Raw genomic sequence first — 15724 nt, forward strand, 5'->3', positions numbered from 1 at the left:
AATGAATATATCCGTCACTCCCCAAACTTTCATACCGCTATAATTCTTCTTCCACTACTCTTCCTGCCACCTCCAAGCCCCCCAGTCAACCAGTGATCTGCTTTCTGTCACCGTGGGTTAGCTTGCATTTTATGTAAATAGAATCATACAGTGTGTACGCTTTTTGTCTGGCTTCTTCCACTCAGTATAACTGTTTTGTGATCCATCCATGTCATTGTGTCGATGGCTTCATTCTTTTTTTATTGCTGAGAGTATTTCATTGAATGGCTACACCTCAATTTGTTTTTTCACTCACCTGTTGATGGACATTTGAGTTCCTTTCAGTTTTTAGCCATTACAAATAAAGCTACTATGAATATTCATATATAAGTCTTTGTCTGGGCATGTATTTTCATTTATCTTGGGTAAATACAGTAAATTTATTTACCCAATGGCTGGTCATTGGGTAAATGGAATGGACCTATTGGAATTACTGGGTCATACAGCAGGTGTATGCTTAACCATTTTGCATTACTATCTTAACTAATAAAACGAATGTTTTTTTGAAGGAGGGCATATAATTTAATTTTCAACATTTACATAAAAGTTTCACATAAAATATTAAAAAGCCCACACTTATGGTTTCATATGAAAGAGCATACACATACTTCTCCTTTCCTTTACAGGATCCCAATGAAATAATTTTTTAATTGAGGTTATGATAGTTTACAATATTGTGAAATTTCAGTTGTACATTATTATTTGGCAGTACCATATAGGTGTGCCCCTTTACCCTTTGTACCCACCCGCCACCCCACTTCCCCCTGGTAACCACTAAAAAGTTCTCTTTGTGCATGTGTTTGTTTATCTTCCATATATGAATGAAATCACAGTGTTTGTCTTTCTCCGTCTGGCTTATTTCACTTAACATAGCACCCTCAAGGTCCAACCATGTTGTGGCAAATGGGATGATTTTGTCATTTTTTATGGCTGAGTAGTATTCCATTGTGTGTGTGTGTGTGTGTGCGTGTGTGTGTATACCATATCTTCTTTATCCAATCATCAGTCAATGGGCATTCGGGTTGCTTCCATGTCTTAGCTAGAGTGAATAATGCTGCAATGAACATAGGGGTGCATAAGTCTCCTTGAATTGTCGATTTCAAGTTCTTTGGATAAATACCCAGTAGTGGGATAGCTGGGTTATATGGTATTTCTATTTTTAATTTTTTGAGAAATCTCCATACTGTTTTCCATGGTGGCTGCACCAGTTTGCATTCTCACCAGCAGTGTATGAGGGTCCACTTTTCTCTAAACCTCTCCAACATTTGTTATTTTTTTGTCTTGGTTTTTATAGTCATTCTAATGGGTATAAGGTGATATCTTAGTGTTGTTTTGATTTTCATTTCCTTGAGGATCAGTGATGTTGAGCATCTTTTCATGTGCCTATTGGCCAACTGTATATCTTCTTTGGAAAAATGTCCGTTCATATCCTCTGCCCACTTTTTCATCAGGTTATTCGATTTTTTTGTTGTTGAGTTGTGTGAGTTCTTTATATGTTATGGAGATTAACCCCTTGTTGGATATATGATTTGCAAATTTTTTTTCTCAGTTGGTAGGTTGTCTTTTCATTTTGATCCTGGTTTCCCTTGCCCTGTAGAAGCCCTTTAGTCTGATGAAGTCCCACTTGTTTATCTTTTCTTTTGTTTCCCTTGTCCGTGGAGACATGGTGTTTGAAAAGATTCTTTTAAGACTGATGTCAAAGAGTGTACTGCCTAGATTTTCTTTGAGAAGTTTTATGGTTTCAGGTCTTACCTTCACGCCTTTGATCCACTTTGAGTTTATTTTTGTGAATGGCGTAAGAGAATGATCTACTTTCATTCTTTTGCACGTGGCTGTCCAGTTTTCCCAACACCATTTATTGAAGAGACTTTCCTTTCTCTCTTTCCTTTCCTTTCCTTGTATGTTCTCAGCTTCTTTGTTGAAGACTAGCTGTCTGTAGGTGTGTAGTTTTATTTCTGGCTTTCAACTCTGTTCCATTGATCTGTGCACCTTTTTTTGTACCAGGACCATGCTGCTTTGATTACTATAGCTTTGTAGTGCATTTTGAAGTCAGGGATTGTGATGCCTCCAGCTTTGTTCTTTTTCCTCAGGATTGCTTTAGCAATTTGGGGTCTTTTGTTGCCTTATATGAATTTTAGGATTCTTTGTTCTATTTCCGTGAAGAATGTCATTGGGATTCTGATTGGGATTACATTGGGTCTGTAGATTGCTTTAGGTACTATGGACATTTTAACTATGTTTATTCTTCCGAACCGTGTGCATGGAATGTCCTCCATTTCTTTATGTTGTAATCAATTTCTTTCACTAAAGTCTTGTAGTTTTCATTGTATAGGTCTCTCACCTCCTTGGTTAAATTTATTCCAAGGTATTTTATTCTTTTTGTTGCGATTGTGAATGGGATTGTGTTCTTGAGTTCTCTTTCTGTAAGTTGGTTATTGGAGTACAGAAATGCAACTGATTTTTGTAAGTTGATTTTGTACCCTGCAACTTTGCTGTAGTTGTTGATTATTTCTAATAGTTTCCCAATGGATTATTAAGGGTTTTCTATATATAAGATCATATCATCTGCAAACATTGAGAGTTCCGCTTCTTCCTTGCCTATTTGGATTCCTTTTGTTTCTTTTTCTTGCTTAATTGCTCTGGGCAAAACCCCCAGTACTATGTTGAATAAGAGTGGTGAGAGTGGGCACCCTTGTCTTGTTCCTGTTCTCAGAGGGATGGCTTTCAGTTTTTCCCCATTGAGTACGATGTTGGCTGTGGGTTTGTCATATATGGCCTTTATTATGTTGAGGTACTTTCCTTCTATACCCATTTTATTGAGACTTCTTATCATAAATGGATATTGGATCTTCTCAAATGCTTTCTCAGCATCTATTGAGATGATAGTGTGGTTTTTGTTTCTCATTTTGTTAATGTGGTGTATCACGTTGACTGACTTGCGGATGTTGAACCATCCCTGTGTCCCTGGTATAAATCCCACTTGATCTTGGTGTATGATCTTTTTAATGTATTGCTGTATTTGGTTTGCCAATATTTTGTTGAGGATCTTTGCATCTATGTTCATCGGCGATATTGGCCTGTAATTTTCCTTCTTTGTGTTGTCCTTGTCTGGTTTTGGTATCAAGGTGATGTTGGCCTGGTGGAATGTGTTAGGGAGTGTTCCATCTTCCTCAATTTTCTGGAATAGAAGAAAAGAAGAATAGGTATTAAATCTTCTTTGAATGTTTGGTAGAACTCTCCAGAGAAGCCGTCCACTCCTGGACTTTTATTTTTGGGGAGGTTTTTGATTACCGTTTCAATTTCTTTACTTGTGATTGGTCTATTCAGATTCTCTATTTCTTCTTGATCCAGTATTGGGAGGTTGTAAGAGTCTAGTTTCACTGGTATTCATGGATTCCTACATATAAACTATAAAGCTTTCCTCAGTCACAGAGTTTGGGGGGGAAGTTGGGAGAGAGCTAAGTCCTTTCTCGTAATAAAGGGAAAGAATTGGAGTTGGTGGTATAGGGTGGGGCCCCTAGATGGAGCCAGGAATTTGGGCTCTTGTGGCAGAAACACAGAAAATTAAAAGACCCAGTGACTGTGTGGCCATTAATGGACTTGGGAAGAGCACAAATGTCTTCCGTGGAATTTTATGGCTGTTTGGGGTGTGGGCTGTGCCATATAAAGACCCCTCTTTAATCTTCTGAAATATTAAATCCCCAGTGTAGTCTATGTTACTCACCAGTGCTACTGCGTGAGTGGATTCCGTGGGCCATGTTTCCCAAACTTCTGATAAACACTATCTGTAACTTATTTTTCTCTAAATCAACTTACTTTTACCAAATTCATTTCATCTTGATATCAAAGTTAAAAAGATAACTATTTTTAAAACTATTTAAATTAAAAACATTAGCCTCTGGACTCCCTAACATCTCATAGGCCACCAGTGGAACTCACTTCACACTCTGGGAAACACTGTCTTAGGGTGTAGGGGAAATTAAAAATCCTTTCCTCTACCCTCTTATGTTCAGTACCTGGGGACTGCAAACCAAACTGAAAGAAGACAGATTAACAGGAGAAAAGGATTATTTTACATACATGTGGGGGGACTTACAGAAAAGAATTGAAACCTCCAAAGAAGATGTTTGACCTGGGGGCTTATATACCATTTCACAAAGGGTGATAAATTGTGGAGAAGTAACTAGACAAAGGAGGGGGCAGGGATAGGGCTTCCTGGGGCATAAATTGTGGGAAGATAAATATATGGGGAAAACTATTGATGACGAGAGTTATTTAGTAAGGTTTATTATGCAGCCTCCAGTTGGGACCTTCTCCATTGATAAGAGTCTTCTCCTCTCTGGTGATTAATAGTCATCCTCCTCCTCCTGTTATGGGAGAGGACACCTTTACAAAGGGAAATTTAGGCCCTGCTTTTAGACAGAAAGAGGGAGGGCAGAGAGCTAATTGTCTTCAGATAAAAACAAACCTTACACCAAAGTGGTATATTTTGGGGTGGTATATTCTTATCCCCTTCAAGGGAAATTCAGAGAAGGTCCAGAGCCCAGCGGCTACATGAGGGGCATGAGACAAGGGGACCAGTATACATATACGCTTCTACTTACCCGTGTGTTCTCGGTGACGAGGATGTGGGCTCCTGGTGGGCAAAAGCCCATGAGATAGGGCCTTCAGCTTTCCAGCCCAGGAAAGCATGGTGTTGAGCCTGGCACATCATGACGCTCCACACACCCTTTCTGAAGAAATAGCTAAGCTCACAACTCACAACCAGCCCATCCGTGGTCAGTGCCACCTTTGCAGGGGCCCTGGTGCTGGAGGGACTCCGAGGAGGGACTCAGGCTCCGTTCCTGTGGCTCCCCCTCCCGTGACAAGCACTCCAGTCAGCCCATGTGAATCACTGATTGCCCTAAACTCACTTGGAGATGCCCAACCCTCCCATTAAAATCCAGGCCCCTGCCATTTCCACCCATTTCTAGGGGGGAGTGATGCTGCCTTGGATTGGTGGCACCAGGCAAAGAGAGTGGTCTCTGCAGGTTTTCTGCCCGAAGTGGGGCTAAGTGGGCTTTGAGAGTCTTAATCACCCCTCTTGGGACAGAGCAAGGATTATGAGTTATGAGCCTCGCTGGGAAAGGAGGATGAACATCCCCTGAGAACGGACCCTGGCTCTCAGCTCCCCAGCCATCTTTCCGGCCCGCACTGCCTGTCTGACTAACAAGTACCCCGACGTGACCTGCTGGTGCAGGGAAAGCTTGCTGAGGGGGGTGAGGATGTCGTGGCGCGGGGCGATGAAAGTGGAGATTTGGTGTAATTGCCTTTGGAGTAACATTCTTCTCCTGAACTGGGATTATATCATTTGTTTCAGGGGAGTTTTTCAGACACTTTTAGAGTGCTGGTTCTCAAAGGACAGTCCCTGGAGCAGCAGCCTCAGCCCTACCTGGGAACGCGTTTGAAATGCAAATGATCAGGCCACCCCAGACCTCCCACTGACCTGGAAACTCTGGATGGGGAGCCCAGCGACACATGTTTGAACAGATTTAATCTGTGTTTTGACAGGTGATTGTGATGTAGGCTAAAGTTTGAGAAACTTTAGAAATTGACTCCTTAAAAAATTCCTCCACCTTCCCACCCCTGCTCACCTAATCCTTGTCTTTCTCTCTCTCTCACATGCACACATGCACACACATGCACACGCATGCTTGGCTGGCCAAGAGCCCTAGCTTGAGTCTGCGGGATGAGGAGCCCAGGTCATTCAGAAGCTGACTCACAGAATCCTGGGCTTCCCTCCCCCCAGCTTTCCAACAGGAGCCTCTCGCTTCCGCTACAACTTTCACACAGTCCTTATTCAACTCTTTGGGTCAACCTCACTTTTGCATTCCAGCCGGGCACAAAGCGGAGGCCTGTTTTCCCATTATCTGTCAGATAAATGCTTGGATTGGTGTCCTGGCTGCTCAGTCATGCTTAGTAATCAGAAACAGAGACCTGGAAGTCTCGGGGCAAATTCTGGCTTCCTGTAGAGGAGCCAGCTGGAAGCCTGTTGGAGAGGAGAGCACGTTGGTGACACAGCACCACCCTGTGGTGGCGAGGGGAAGAGCCAATCTTGGGCCCACAGTCTGCATCCAGCTTGGGGTTGCTGGGCAGGGACCTTCAACCTCATCAAATCCAAACATAGCAACACGGCCATTTAGAGCGCATTTACTGTGTGTTAGCACCGTGATCATTGCTTTCTCTTGTTATAGCCTCAGCTTTTCCTATGTGGTAGATAAGGTCACACAGCTGATGAGAAAGCCAGGCTATGTGTCCCTGGGGTCTATACCGAGGCCACACAGCTAAGCGGCACTCTTTCCTTCCAGCCACCTCCTTGGTGCCAATGCTCCTGGTAGCCACTCTTCTCAAGCTCACATGTGCAGGCAGTGCCTGGGGATTCTGATTAGATCTGGGTGGTGACCCAAGATCCTGCATTTCTGAGGGCTCCCAGGTGGTGATGATGCTGGTGCGTGGACCACACTGAGAGGCAAGACCTTCGAGCAGTGCTTCCAATAGAACTTTCTGTGATGATGGGAGTGTGGTAACTCTATGCTGTCCAACACATTGGCCACTAGCTACGTGTGGCTGTCGGGCACCTGAAATGTGGCAACTGCAACTGAGAAACTAAATTTTAATTTTAGTTAATTTCAATTTATTTATTTATTTTTTAAATAAACTTTTCTTTTTTTTTTTTTAAAGATTGGCACCTGAGCGAACATCTGTTGCCAATCTTTTCTTCTCCTTCTTCTTTTCTCCAAAGCCCCCCGGTACATAGTTGTGTATGGTTAGCTGAGGGGTCCTTCTAGTTGTGGCATGTGGGACGCCGCCTCAGCATGGCCTGATGAGTGGTGCCATGTCCATGCCCAGGATCCGAACTGGCGAAACCCTGGGCCGCCGAAGCGGAGCACGCGAAGTTAACCACTTGGCCACGGGGCCGGCCCCTAATTTCAATTTAAATAGCCCCTGTGGCTGGTGTCTCCTATACTGGACAGAGCAGAGTCTCTCAGGAGGGGGGCTCAAGCTGGCTTTGAGAGAGCTTGTCACTGAAGAGAGAAAATTCCATGGCAAGTTAGAGTCACTGGAGATTAATACCCCCAACCTGGCCATTTTATATATGAGGAAACTGAGGCCCAGAGAGGCAAAGTGACTTATTCCAAAGCCACAGAGCTCTTCCAGCATTCTTTCCACCATTCCATACTCTCCTCCAGGGCTGCTGGCCTTCAAAAGAAAAACGTATATTCCCAACTTTAGAAACTCCTCTGTGAGCACAACAACGTGGGTGATATGTTGGAATCCAATGTTAATTATTAGATTATCCAACATATGAATCAGTTAAGCAAGCATAAAAGTTATCCAACTTCCCAAAGAAATTAACTGATTTTTAGCCATATGTGCAAGATCTGTATCACACAAAAAGAATCATTCCCTTTTATGGGATGCTTTGCAAGGTCAGAGGTCCTGGCACAACCAAAATTAAGGACAGCTCCCCTTCAGGCCCTGCTGGTGTAGCTGGTGTCTTTGCACAAAGACATGGCCGCCTTCAGGTGGAATAGGCACGTCAGGCACCCGTGTTAACCATACGACTCAACAGGTTGTCCTTTATCACACTGGAATGAAGGATTTACTTGATTGATCATTTAAAAAACTTTCTGTTTGGAAAGCAATATATGTATGTTATATAGAATTTGAAAACTGCACAAAAAGTATTGTATTACTTATCTATTTCTGCATCACTAGTTATCTGTCAAACCTAGCTGCTCAAACCACAAACAGTTGTTATCTCACAGTTATCCGGAGCCGTTAGCCAGGCAGCTCTGGCTCAGGGACTCTAAGGAGGTGGCAGCCAAGAAGTCGGCTGGGCTGCCATTATCTGGGGGCTTGACTGAGGTGGAAGGATCCGCCTCCAAGCTTACGCACGTGGCTACTGGCAGGAGGCCACACGTGGGCCTCTTGACATGGCTTCTCATGACAAAGGTTTCCCCCAAGAGCAAATGAGGAGAGAGCAAGAGAGAGAGCCCAGGATGGAAGCTGCAGCCTTTTGTAACCTCAACATGCAGTGCCGTACCATCACTTTTGCTGCAATCTGTTGGTTACACAGAGTGACCCTGCTGCATTGTGGGAAGGACCACACATGTGTGAGTACCGGGAGGCGGGGGCCATTGGAGGCCATTTTGGAGCCTTCCCATTATCACTGGAATGAAAAAGAAGATATAACTCACCCGGACCCTCACTCCCCATAAATGATCACTGTGGCGCTGGGAGGGGATATCTTTATGTCTTGTATATATATGGCAGATTTTTTTTTCTGACTCTTAACTCATATATTATTCCTGTATTTTTCCTCCATCTCCCTTTTCAGATGGAAATCCAGGCTTTGTTTAACTTCCATCCCCCATGGAAGACGTACATTCAATTTTTGTTATTTTACCGGATACTCTTTTTTTTTTTTTTAACATATGGGTTTTTCTTGTACAAGATTGGCACCTGAGCTAACAGCTGTTGCCAATCTTCTTTTTTTTTTTTGGTTTTTCTTCTTCTTCTCCCCAAAGCCCCCCAGTACATAGTTGTATATCCTAGTTGTGAGTGCCTCTGGTTGTGCTATGTGGGATGCTGCCTCAGCGTGGCCTGATGAGCGGTGCCATGTCCACGCCCAGGATCCGAACCTGCGAAACCCTGGGCCGCCGAAATGGAGCGCGCAAACTTAACCACTCGGCCACGGAGCCAGTCCCTGGATACTCCAACTTTTGAACATGCATATTTGATGTTACAAAATGTCTGTATTCCCCTCCTAAACAATTCAGTGACATTGAAACATTCAATCAGATCATCCACACTCCGTTTAATATATTATTGTTATCTAGTATTTTAGTCTCATCTCATTTTTGTATATCCTAAATTAGTTTTATAAATTATTATTATTTCTAGACTTACCCACTGGTTTGCAGGTTTCATCACTCGCTGTGCCTCTCGCATCCTGAAGCAACATGAAGTCTTGGCTTTAGACTTAGCAGTGGAGGTTTCCTCCCTTTTTTTTTTTTTTTTTTTATCTTGAAAGCTTAGCATTTCCAGGAGTTTGTAGCCAGGAAATTTTCAAATCATCTAGTTTCCGTGTTGCTAGTAATCCCTTCATTCAAGTATTATAGCAGAGCTAACATACTCCCTTCAGAAAAACGTACACACCCAGAGAAGAGATGATGTGTCGTGAAGGGGCAGGAGGAGAGAGGTCTTGAGGCAGCAGAGAATTAGGAACGAAGGGAGAAAGGAGAACCGAGTATGTGAGGAGGGAGTTGGCGAGACTTCAGAGGTGATGCTTCACAGGGGGCGTCTAAAGAGCAAGTCTCCAGGGTCTCCAAGATTCCTGCGCCAGGCCAGGCACCAAAGCCCACAGGGACCGAGTGGATGGGGGAGGCTGCAGTGGGATCTGTGCTTATATACGACCAAAACTCACAGAAGCATTGCCGGTGTTCTGCTGCTGTGGACCAGGGACCCCAGCACAACTGTGGTAATGGGGAACCTGAGAATCCCTGAGCGAAAATTCCCACCAGGACGAGCGAGGGCTCCGAGGCAGAACTAAATTGATTAAAAGGCAATAAAGGACTTCTTGCTCATATGGGCTGAGATTCATACCTGCTACACACACATTCGTTTAAAACTGTAGTCCAGTCACACTTTTTGTATCCTGCTTTGTTCACTAAGCTTGTGTTATGGACACGATGCAATGTCATCATCTGTACCTCCCAACCACATCCACAAAGTAGCCCATCATGTGGAGGGCCACTCGTCACATGTCCTGCTTCATGCTGGGAGTGCAAAGTGAGGTCACATTCCCTTCACTCCTCAAAGACCCCATGTCCCCCTCCTCCCTCCCTGGGGGCCCTCGGCCCTGTTATAAAACCTATCATAACCTTACCTCCCCAAACCCAGGTGCTTCCTCAGCCCAGCAGGCTGGGCCAGTCCTGGTAACTGTCACCTGGAGGTGAGAGAGAGGGTCACCTGCTCCTCCCCAGGAGTCAGCTGCTTCTTGGAGGCCACAAGATGTCACCAGCAGCTTGGCAGGTGGATGCATGTCTTGTCCCTAAGGATGGCAGGGACCCAGGCTGTTTCCTCAACCCTAAAACGGAGCACAGGTTTTGTGAGAATTCAATAGAAAATGAAAGGATTAAAGTATTGAGCTGATCACTAAGGCTGGCCGTCCATGTTCTCATTCTCCCCCTTCTGGAAACACAGTAGAATTGCACTTCCCCCCTCTCCTAATGAGGCCATGTGAGTTTTGGTGGTCAAAGAAAAGAGAGTGCAAGTGACAATGGGTCACTTCCAAGTGACAGACTCTATGGGCCAACTCACAATTTGTCATTTTCTTTCTTCCTGCCACTGCTGCTGTCACCATGCCACATGGTGGCTACTCCATCAGCTTGGTCCCCTGAGAGAGGACCAGGGAGGAGAGCCCCCAGTCACCCCAAGAGGGACATGTAGGATGAATAGGAAACAAATCATTGTTGCTTTAAGCACTGAGATTTGGGCTTCGTTTGTTACCACAGCATAACCTAACCTATACTGATGGCTTAAATTTTTTAAAAAGATTGAACCTACTCAAAGTTATAGAATCTTAACATCAAGACAAAAAGGAGGAAAGTATGCAAGCAGTTGGGACCATTTTCGGGGTCTCTCTATTCCGCATTCACTGACAGAGGGTTACAGTTGCCTTAAGACAGAACAGCTTCAATGTCTGGACATTGTCCAGACACTTTCCTTTCCAGCCTTGTGGGAGTCCAGCTAATCAGTTTCAGGACATCTCTGCCAGGCCTCCATTTTGCCCGTAAAATTTTATGGCCCTGGTGGGGATCTGGATTCCCCATTCTGCCATGGAAACATTGGACAACTTGGAGTTTTCAAAAGTGAGGTGGCAGACTGAGCTCCAGAAGGGCTGAGATGGGTGACATAAAGGAGACAAAATTCCCGGAAAGATGGATATCAAAAGTTTTCCTCCCGTTGTGCACTGGGGATAAAGGCCAGGCCAATTTGTCCATTAGGCACAATAGGCAAGGTGCCTAATGGGTGAGTGCCCAGCGCCCATGACACTTTTAGGGGCCCACAAGAATGCTTTAATTTCTTTTTTTTAATTAGGAGGAAAAAATAAACTTTGAAGATGGATAAAACATTTTAATATTAGTAATTTAATACTAGTGTTGTCACCTTTACACCAACTCAGTAATAAGATATAATTTTTAATGTTTTTTATGGAGGAAGGGGACCACGAAAGCAAAAGTGACTGGGACTCATGAATAATCATTCTGTAGCCCTGAGAAAGGGTATCTTAACCGCTGCCAATCTGGGTTACAATGTACCTCTTGGAGATGAGTATGGACATGGCATTGCTGTCACCTACAGTGTCTTTTTCCTTTATGAGTATGTTCAAACTTCCAGAGTTACAATGACTGGCTCTGTCTTTGTCTTTGAAGGTTATCTCAGGACACCCAGAAAGCCACAACTGCCAGGGGGAGGGTCCTGGATCAAAACAGTGCACATGGAGAGAGCAGATTCCTCCAGCTCGTTTCCCGAGCTTGCCTCTTCCGTTCCACAGCCTCCAACTTGGAGGAGGGTTTTTTGAATTACATAAGCCTGCAAATCCCCTTTTACAGTTAAAGCCAGTTTGGATTGGGCTTTCTGCTGCATTTAACCAACCTCCCTGAAACTAAATGTACTGCTATTATCCTCACTTTATAAATTCGGAACAGAGAGGCAGGTTGCTTGGCCAAAGTCACAGAGCTAATTACTATAGGAGGAGGATTTGATCCTAGGTGGTGAGTGAGACTCTAAAAATTATCCAGGTTAATCCCAACGTAGTTTTACATTGATATCAAATGCTATGTTTTCACAAATTTTATCTCACCTATCCAAGCATGTGTTACCTTGTAAACACCATACGTATCAGCAGATGTAAGCAGAGAGGAATCACTCTACATAGGACTTTTGCCCTACTTTGTGTGACTCCTTTAAGGAGCTACTCCATTCTGGGAAAGCACAGCTGGTACCACATGAAAAGGACACCTCCATCACCCACATACTCAAAGAACTGGAAGATCAGGAATTCGAAAGGTGCGCCCTCACTGCCTCCTGTCTGACCTCCCCAGCTCTTCTCCCAGCCACTCTTGGCTGCCAGCCTTGTTGTCTTGCCACCATTTGTGCCCTGGCCTCTTTCCTTCAGTGTGACACAAGATCTCCTCTCTCTCGGCCTCCAGCCTGGTTTCCCTCCTGCTGGTGATTTCCAGTCTGCTCTTTGGCTCAGCACATTCCTGGACAATCGTGTCAGGCTTGACCCAGCTCCCCCGACCTCGCTTTTCCATGCATGGTCTTCTCAAGTAGAGCACCCCACCCCTAATATGGCCCACCTTCAAGGAATGGACTTGTGTAATATTCTCTCTTTCTTTCTCTAAAACACTTTTGCAAACCCTCATCCCTATGGACGACAAACACAGGGAGGAAAGAGAGAGAATGTGTGCAGACAACTCCTTTGAAAAGTTAGACGGAGAACGAGAAAATCCCCTATGCTTGGAGGGGATGTGGCATGGGGTGGCAGAAGATGCTCACCGTACCCCAGTATCCATCCTCCCTTCTTCTGTAGTAATAGAGCCTCTGTGTTTAGCTCAGAAGCAGAATAATAGCTCCATTTCCCAGCCTGCCTTGCAGCTAGGCGTGGCCATGTCGCTGAGTACTGGCCCACGGGGATGTGAATGGAAGTCATACCCTTGTAAGGAAGGGCTCCTTGTCCTCCCAGTTGCTCCTCGCCCATTCTGCCGGCAGGAATGTGAGTTATCACAGGTTGTGCAGACAAGGGACACACCCTGGGACTGGTCGAGCAAGGAGGCTGAGGTCCCTGACACCACGGTGCCTGCTACCCTGCCAACCCTGGGCTGCTTAGGCCCACATGCTGATGTGAGAGACAAGTAAACTTTCATTGTTTAAACTCCCGGTATGTCAGGTCTTTATAGCAGTCAAATCCACTTCCTCATTAACACAGGTGGAAAGAAGACTCTTCACTTTTTTGTTTTTAACAAATTTTTAACTTTTTCCAAGGTCGGTTGGAAGAAGCTGGGAGAAAGGGGTTGAAAACAAAGAGTGACCTGGGCCGATGGTTTAGTGAAGGGTCCTGAGAAGGCAGAGGAGAAGGCCCCAGCTGGGGGGGCCTGGCCTTGGCGGCAGGAGGGACCCTGCTCCACTTGGACAAGGGGACGGCAGAGGAGGGTTTGGGCGCAGGAGATTTGAGATTTGGAAGCAGAAAGTTGAGGTTGTTCCTTCCTAATGGCTTCTGTTTTCTCAGCGAAGCAGGAGATCAGGTTCTCTGTCGGGAGAGAAGCAAGAAAGTGGAGCTGCAGGAGTTTCTGTAAGTGTCTAGGAGGGGCTGCGCATCCTCCCAGGGCCGTCCGTGCTTGTGTCGTCTAAAAGCACAAGAGCTGAAAACTGCACGCTGGCGATTCAACTCGCTGTGTCAAATACCACACAAGGCCAACCCTGAACAGGACCGGAGAGTAAGAACTTTTTTGTATGATTTATTGCTTTAAAAATGAAGAACATAAAACAGATTGACAACCTTATCCAATATATCCAACTTACCCAAAAATTTCAAGCCAAAATGTATTCATTGTCTATAGTGATCAAATTGTAATAGGTGCATTTTGATGAAAATACTGGGATAACTGAGACCCAAATAAACACGTAAGTGTGACCATTTCAGCTGTGAATCAGCCACAGTCAGACACCATGCTAAGCTTTGCACATGGCTTAGCTCTCAATCCTAGATCTTTTTATCCTTAGTTCATAGATGAGAAAACTAAAGCCCAGAATGATTAAATAATTTGCCCTAACTTGTACAATTACTAAAGCAGAGGGCCAAAATTTGAACCAACGTAGCTCTGACTCCAAACGTGCTCTTAGCCGCTGCCCACTGCCTTCTCTTGGCCCAAGACGGCTCACCCGCTGTGCCAGGACCTGACTTTCAATGCCAAGGTTTTGCTGCCCTTCTAGAAAGCTATGGCGTCTTTGAGGAAGCAGAACTTTTGGGGTCGGCCTGGTATCTCAGAGTGACCAACTGAGAAATCAGATTGGACATCTCATCCACTCCCTTACCATCCCAACAACTGTGCTACAAAAAACAGCTTCCAGCTGGTCTGCAGCCCTGCACTTTCTTCACACCAGTGGATGGTGTACCTAGTGGCCAAATGAATGTTACTAAAACAGCATCTGTCATATCACTCTCCTGCTCCCCACTGGCCCATAGGATAAAGACCTGACTCCTTGGCCTGGCATTCAAGGATCCTCCATGGGGCCGGCCCCGTGGCTGAGTGGTTAAGTTCGCGCACTCTGCTTCAGCAGTCCAGGGTTTCACCAGTTCAGATCTTGGGCATGGACATGGCACCTCTCATCAAGCCATGCTGAGGCAGCGTCCCACATGCCACAACTAGAAGGATCCACAACTAAAAACATACACAACTATGTACCACGGGGCTTTGGGGAGAAAAAGGAAAAAAATAAAATCTTTAAAAAAAAAAAAAAGGATCCTCCAATGATTTAGGCAAGCTACAGCAGTTAGGAACAGCCTTGGCTACATGTGATAGAAAACCCCAAATAACCATGATGTAAACAAGATAGAAGATCCTCCCTAGTACGTAAGTGAAGATCACAGATTGGCAGTTCAGGGATGGTATGGCAGGTCCACATTGTTATAGGAGTTACAGGCTCATCACTACATCATTTTCCAAAGTGTGGCCCTTGTCCTCATGGTCTCAGATGATGGTTAGAGAACCAGCCATTACATACATCTCCCAGGCACCAGGATGGAGGAAGGGAGGAAGAAGGGTCAAAGGGGAACTTGTTTTATTTTGAGAAGGTTTTCCAGAAGTTTCTATAAAACACTTCTACTTATATCTCATTGGCCCAAACCAAGTCACACGATCACACATGGCTGAAAGGGAGACTGGGACAAGGAAGTGTTATTCTGGGAAGCCTTTAACTAAGGAATAGGGTGGAATGGATACAGGGATAGGCCACCAGCAGCCTCTGGTGCTTCTCGAGCTGCCCCATCACTAAGTGCCTCCCTGGGAACCCTCTCCAGCTGTCTGGTGGAAGCTGTCCGTGCCTTCTAAACACGATCCATGCAGGGGGACCCCCTCCAGTCCCCGGGGAGAAGCCCAAGCCCTGTTTCTGTGCTCAGGTCACACCTCCACTTCTCTTAAGCCTTTCCGGACTATCCTGACTTCTGGTGATCTTCCTTCTTCTTTCCACAGAACCTCCTGGAACAGGAAGCAGAGCGGTGGAAAATGCCCATGCTTTAGAGCCAGATGGACGTGGGTCCAGTCTTGGCTCTTCTCCCACTCCCCGGGTGATCTTGGGCAATTTACTTCTCTTCCTTGAGTCTCAGTTGCCCCTTTTTCACTTTGACAACTTGGAACAGGGAACAGAGTGAGGCAAGGTCTGGATTAATTCTGAAGGAGAAGCTACCAGCCGCCCCTCTGGAGAGATAGAAGGAGAGTCATGTTGGGGCAAGCCTTTTTCTTATGAAGAGCTGCTGTTTGCCACCTTTTACTTAAAACTGTGTATCTATTTTGCAAACAGGCCCCTTGCCCGAGGTATCAGATCATTGCCTTTGTCAAATAAAGGAATAACAGGA

The 15724-nt window shown here is 45.1% G+C and overlaps 1 long non-coding RNA gene across 3 annotated transcripts in view; it reads left to right on the forward strand.

Annotated features, from left to right (window-relative positions):
* LOC111768084 (uncharacterized) overlaps positions 1–15724 on the forward strand; it is a 38637-nt gene extending 22913 nt beyond the window's left edge. For all 3 annotated transcript variants that reach the window (XR_011426422.1, XR_011426423.1, XR_002800117.2), the window contains 2 exons: positions 13379–13586; positions 15342–15724. This is a non-coding gene — a long non-coding RNA (uncharacterized lncRNA). The remainder of the gene's footprint in view (positions 1–13378; positions 13587–15341) is intronic.

This window comes from Equus caballus, chromosome 15 (assembly GCF_041296265.1).
Source record: "Equus caballus isolate H_3958 breed thoroughbred chromosome 15, TB-T2T, whole genome shotgun sequence".
Lineage (NCBI taxonomy): Eukaryota > Metazoa > Chordata > Mammalia > Perissodactyla > Equidae > Equus > Equus caballus.